The sequence below is a fragment of the Sturnus vulgaris genome, chromosome 4 (assembly GCF_052056855.1).
Source record: "Sturnus vulgaris isolate bStuVul1 chromosome 4, bStuVul1.hap1, whole genome shotgun sequence".
Taxonomy (NCBI): Eukaryota; Metazoa; Chordata; class Aves; order Passeriformes; family Sturnidae; genus Sturnus; species Sturnus vulgaris.
The window spans coordinates 50,701,213-50,708,218 of NC_142246.1; positions in this window are offsets into that span (position 1 = coordinate 50,701,213).

The window sequence follows — 7,006 nt, forward strand, 5'->3', positions numbered from 1 at the left end:
TGCCTTGTTCCTATTTTTCTTCCTCCCTTTGTTATTACTGCTTTCAAGTGGAGACTGCAAGTGGGATCTCTGTGGATCGCTATGGTCTGTAAAGGCTTGGCAACCAACTAGTTATGACTTACACACCTAGTGCAGTTCTCTACACTTTTTAAAAGGCCAGTAGAAAAGCTGCTTCTGTTAAAAGGATACATTGTGGTTTGTTGCTAAGTTCCACAGGGCTTTTTTTAGGCTTTAGAAAACGGATTGCTTTGTTGCAGAAACTAGATCAGCCTTTTCATAAAATCATTGCTGATTTTATTTGCATTGCATCCGTAACAAAAAAAGGCAGCATAAATGTACCCACCATGTATTACACTGATTCTCTAGCTGAAATGTGTAAAATTGCAGGAATTAAACATTTACAGCTGATGTTCTGCATGTTAATGCATGTAGCACCTATTAAACCTAAGACTCCTCAGTCTGTCCAAGGTTTCCTTAAGACCATGTGCCTCATTTACTTAGGCTTGAGAGTATAAGAGGAGATGGCTCAGACAAACTGAGGACTTTTAAGAGACATGCTGAAAGGGTTCCAAAGCATCTTACAGAATTGTTGTGCAACTTAAAACACAGCCTTACAACTTTACCAGTGAAATTAGATACACACACCCACACACATACAGGTGTTTTTAAATTCAGCTGTTTAAATCTGAAGCTACGTGTCTAGGGAGAAAGGCTGCTCATGCCAACTACACAGTGTCACAACAGCTCAGTGGCTGCTGCCTGTTCATACACATTGCTTGTCTCACCCACCTGGTCTTCCCTTCTCCCATCACGAGAAGTGTGGCCAGCATCTCAAGGGAGGTGATCCTTCTGCTCTGCTCTGATGAGAGCCCACCTGGACTGCTGTGTCCAGAGCTGGGGCTCAAGACATATGAAACCCGTGGACCTGCTTGAACAAGTCCAGAGGAGGCCATGAAGATGCTCAGCGAGCTGGAGCACCTCTCCTGTGCAGACAGGCTGGGAGAGCTGGGGCTGTTCTGCCCAGGAGAAGAGTTAAGGCTCGGGGGAGACCTTACAGCACCTTCCGGTATCTGAAGGGGGCCTACAGGAAAGCTGTAGAGGGACTTTTTACAAAGACAGATAGTGAGAGGGCAAGGGGAAGTGGCTTTTAACTGACAGAGGGTGGGTTTAGATTAGATATTAGGAAGAAATTCTTCACTGTGGGGATGAGGACTTCATTGTTTTTCATTTTGGATTTACATAATGTATACAAGTTATAGCTCTGTTTGGCACTCTGCTGTTCTAGCTTGTGGCATGCTACTTAAAGCATGTTTATTCTTCATTTTCAATCTACAGACTTGGCTGTTCTCAATATTTTCAAGATGGTCACTTGCATCTTTCAGGCATGGCCCACTAATGCATTACACTGGAAGCAGAGAGAAATCACTGTACTGTTTTATAATAAGAAACTATAAGGAATTTGTTTCTGATAACAGAAATAAATACTTGCATGCAGTGTTTTAGGGCACTTCTTAAAGAAAGATCTTTGAACCAGCTTTAGCTGTATGAAGTTAATGAAACTGTAGGAAAACACACTGGGAAATTCTCTGCTTCACCCTGCTGTCCTCAGGGAAGATCAGCTTGGACATGCTTGTCTAACCAAGACTTAGAGACCTCCAGTGTGATTTGTTCCCGGGCCACCACGATGTTGAAGAACAGAACACTAAAAAGACAATTTGCATAGGAGCTCTAGAAGAACAGGATCCCTGTGTTTCACCACCAGGCGTCATTGCTGTGCTTAGGAAAGCTCTTTCATCACTAAGCTTTGGGAAATTTCAGGTACTGCCAGAACTATTGCTCAGCAATGCTGGGCAGCAGAATACATCCAGGGATCTTTAAACCTGTGTAGTAAAGCATTAAAAAGGCAATAAAGATGGTATGGCTCAAGGAACCTGAAAAGAAAGAAACAGAAAATAGGAAGGGGATATGGCAGAAAGTCAAACCTTCTGGCTGAAATGGGCAAACTTGCTTTTAGTTGTATGCAGTGTGGAAATCACAGCAAGATGCCATAAGTGATTCTGTTGTTTTGTTCTCTTCCCACTGAGCCACAATCCTCTTGGTTCAGATTTCTGAAGTTTGGAACCCCAGCAGTGTTCATCTGCATCCATGTTGTGAAAATTTCCCAAACACTGTACTGCTGCAGGTTACTGTACTTTCCCTCTTCTTGTCCATTTCCTGAATTCACGTCAATTTGCCCTTGCTTTGGCTTCCATATGTCCCATGTCACAATATATGCTCATTGACCCTATGTTTGCTTCTGGAGCAGTAGTGTTTGATTCTAGACTGCAGAAAAGCATCTGAGCAGAAAAGAGCCTCTCTGAACAGCCCCATCTCAGAGGCTTTTGGTCACAAAGTTGACAACAAGGTGGGTCTTGCAGTGTGCACTGGCATGCTGTACATGGGATCCACACTGATGGTTATTCCAAAATCCTGTGTGCTTGACAAAGCACATGCACTCAAGGCAGTCTTGGGGCAATGTGACTGCCAGCTGCAGGAGTGCAGGATGTGGCATTCCTAAAATCCTTAGAGCCTGAGGATAAGGTCAGGGAAGTTTGAAGAGTTCCAGTGTTTCTTTGATTTAAACAGAACTTTTTATTGCTCAGGCTGGGCTGTAGATCACACTGAAGATCAGGTTCACTGCACCATTATTGGTATTGGTTCATATTATTGTAAAGTGTCCATTTACTCTGCAGGAGGGTTTTAAAATAACCTATCAGTAAGCACACATTCTTCTTGTCATAAGTTATTCTGAAAAGCAGAGGTGGACTTTAAACTTTGGCCCAGCTTTGAAATGTGTTCCTTAATTGTCTCTCCTCCAAGAAGTTGGCTTTGTTAGCAGGAACAACAGCATCAACTGCTGACAATCCTAAAGCCAAATAATCAAATGCTTGATTAATATTCATTCCCTTTTGCTGCATTTTTACTTCAAGTAGTGTAAGATATGCTTTTTAATTTCTTGTTTGCTTTGTTTGGCTGTGGTATTTTCAGAGATCTAAAAGAAAGAAAAGGTATTATTTAAAAAATTGTTGTTCATACTTGATTGAGTACTCTCCTTGGATTTTATTTTCCCCTTCAAATTCTTCTAATACTTGCTCTAAACCCATAAGCTAATTTGCACCTTGCACCTTTAACTTTTCTTCAGCTTATTAAATGAATAAGGCATTGTCCCTTGAGCAGTTGATTTATTTCCCATGTGTTTTGGAAAGGTGTTTATTTCCAGGTGTCTTTGTTCATGTTCTCACAAAACTGGATTTCATCTTATATGTACTTAATTCAGCTCCACTGCCATGCCATGCACATTTGTATAATCTTCTTTTATGATCCCTAAGCTTTGTGAAGGGCACAGCCTGCCCTGCCAGCTAGATCTGCTCAATCTCTGTGCTTCAATAATAATGAGCACTTGCAGAGTTTTGTATTTTGTATGCCTATTCTTTTGGACATCCTTAAATGTGCAGGTGGAAAAATACAAAGGGGTTGGAGCAGTCACAGCTTCTATACTGTGTAGGGTGAGACCAGAAATGTTGCTTTTTTTTCCTGTCTTCTACTAACATGTGTGTCCCAGAGCTTTTGTGTTATCAAGTTCTTCAGAATTTACTCATAAAAGAGTAACTTGGAAATTGCTATCACACAGTAGAAAGAAATGCTGGATTTTTAATGTAAACATCCTCCAGAGGTTTTATTTATCTTAACAGCTAAGTCACTGTCAGAAATAAAGAAAACTTAGTAAGCTTAAAAGTCAACATGGTAGATAAGGAAGAAGTAACCTATTTTTTAAAATGCTAACATTTTAGCAAAGATAGTGTGGATTTTATTATTCGTAGGACAGAATGTATAGTTGTGAAATCTGTGATGCATAACTGCCATTAAAAGCTTTTTATTTTCTCTAAAGAGTTAGGTCACTTGAACTGTGGTTAAAATAGTCTCCTGTTAAATAGAGCCAGGTTCAGTGCAGAGCTAATTTTCTATTAAAAGAAAGGTGTTTCAGAAAGCACTAGCTCTCTTCACCTGGAGTCAACATCATGCACTGCTTCAGGCAAGCAAGCAATGCAAGGCTGCTCAGCCCTGGCAGCAGCAGGAGTGGGAAGCAGGTTGTGCTGCCTGTGAAGTGGCAGTAAAGAACCCCTTTCCCCTAGAAGTGTCTTGTAGTGAGAAACTGTAGCTATTGCAACAATCTGCTGAGCATGGTCCATGTTTCATAACATTTGCCCAAGTTAAAGTCCCCAAATGAAGATAATCTGGAGTTGCAAGAACAGGCCTTTGCCCACTGCTTCTAACTTCTTTTGTGTGCAAGCTCACCACCCATGAACACCTTCAGTATATTCTTTGTCTTCAGTCTCTGATACACATTCCACTGAAATCTGCTGAGTTTAATAAATCACTGGAGAAGGCATATTAATGCATCATGTTCAGCTGGATAAAGTGAGATAAAAAAACGATAAAGGAATTATGTATCATATATCCATAGAATTATAGGCTATCCTGAGTTGGAAGGGACCTGCATCAAAGCTCATTTCCTGCACAGGGCAGCCCCAAGAGTCACACCCTGTGCCAGAGAGCATTGTCTAAACCCTTCTTGAACTCTGTCAGGCTGGTGCTGTGACCACTGCCTTGGGGAACCTGTTCCAGTGCCCAACCACCCTTTGGGTGAAAAACCTTAACCTAATATTCAGCTTAAACCTCCCCTGACACAACTTCATGCCATCCCCTTGGGTCATATCACTGGTCACCAGAAAGAAGAGATTTTAATTGTACAACATGTAGATAAACATAAAGAAAAATTCTCTTCTTAATGAACAGCCCTAAAAGTGGAGAGATCTAGGGATCAGCTAAGTATTTTCTGGCAGAGGGTTGAGCCAAGGGCCTGTGCAAGCAAGTTGTAAAGGGGTGGCACTGTGGTTTCCCTGCATGCCAGGGCCACTGTATGCTCCAAGATGGAGCCTCATCCTCATTTATCTTTAGGAATTGGCCAGAACAAGGCAAATAAAGCAGCTTCTGCAACATGATTTTGCAAGTCTGCTCATGCTTCACTGGAACCTTACGCAGTCTCTTTTGTTGTCACCTTTTGCCTAAAGACCTTGACACCTATCCCTGCACAGGCTGCAGACAGGATCTACTGTCTGATCCAGTGTTCTCAGTTGGAGAAAATAGTTATGGCCTTGATATGCATATAGCATATGAGGGAAGTTTCAAGGGGAAAGGAAACATAAAGGGATATGAGAAATAAGCCAATAGGGAAAAGGAATGGGAACTTTAGAAGAATCATAGAACAGTTAAGGTTGGAAAAGACCTCTAAAATCATCAAGTACAAAAGAAGGGAGGAAAGGAGAAAGATAAACATCAAGGAATAGAGTGGACTAGAAATACTTCATTCTGATACAAGTTATTTTAGGAAGTGCAAATCACTAGGTCGTATCCCGTGAAAGGACTGGAGAGCTTTGGCTGGAACTCAGAACAAGAAAGTAGAGTTTATGGCCTTTGGAAGAAAGGGTTTAGATCTCAGGAGGATTACAAGGATGTTAGAAGTTTTTGCAGGGAGAAAATAAGAAAAGCCAAAGGCCAACTAGAACTTAATCAGGTTACCGCCATTAAAGATAATAAAAAAATATTTCTATAAATACATTAACAGGAGCAGGGCCCCATCATGTGTAATGGTGACTTGGGAAGACAAATGCCATCACTCTAAATGTCCATGCTTTCTTCCTTCTTTCCCCACTTCATATACTGAGTATGATGTCATGTGGTCTGGGATAGCCCTTTGGTCAGTTTGAGTCACCTGTCCAGGCTGTCTCCTCCCAGCCTCCCATGCACCCCCAATTCCCTCACCAGTGTGGCCATATTAAACACAGAAAAGGTCTTGGCTCTGTAAACCATACTTAGCAATAACAAAAACATCCCTACATTACCAGCCTTGTGTTCAGCACAAATCCAAAACCCAGTCCCAAACCAGCCCACTGTGAAGAAAGCCAACTCTGCATCAGTCAAAACCAGCACAGAGGTTCGACAAGGCCAAGTGTCAAGTTCTGGCTTTGGTAACAACAACCCCAGGCACTGCTACAGGAAAAGCTGCCTGGAGGAAAGGCAGGACCTGGGGATGCTGGGTGACAGCAGCTGAGTATGAGCCAGCCTGTGCTCAGGTGGCCAAGAAGGCCAATGGCATCCTGGCCTGGATCAGAAATAGTGCAGCCAGCACGACCAGGGAAGAGAAGAATCTCTTCTTGAATTAATTACAGTCGTAAGGGTAAACATGAGAGAGTGCTTTACTTAGTACTTACTAGTCAGGTTATATACAGCATTTTATCTCTTTTTCACTTTTTTCTGAAGGAAAAATCTTGAATGCTGGGCATAATTTTAAAATAGATGAGGCTTGAAGTCCCCAGGAAAGGCATGCGGTGCCAATTTCCAGCCAATAGTGGGAGGGCAAGTGTGTGGGTATGCAAGCAGTGATGGGGGCTGCGCTTGTGGGTGTTGATGGAACTAACAGGTCAGGCACTCACAAAACAAGTAGGGTGTTGCACGTGGTAAGAAACATTCTATTGCAGCACTTCTGACTAACTGATTTTTGTTTTTCCATCAGCATGATTGGCACATTGTTCTTGGACACTGTGAAGTGAAAGCCATTCCAACAGATTAATGAGTAGCTGGACTGTAAAACTAAGAACTCAGGAGCAGATACAGCCACAGCCAGTCAGTGTACATTTCTTAAGCAGCTTGCACAATCCCATGTTTTAATGGATGAGCTGGGCTCTTACAAGTGTCACCAAAGTTTATCAGCAAAGCCTACATGTTCTCACTGTGTCACTGCTGCTGTGAATTCAAGACCCACTCTCTCCCTTTCTCTTTGCACCTCTAGTGCCACTGAGAGTAGTGGGTTTGGAGGGCAGCTTCCAGGGAGGTGGAAAAAGGGAAATAGCTTCCAGCCAGGGCTGTTGCTTTTGTTCCATGATGTCGAGGGCAACCACAGGTGGGC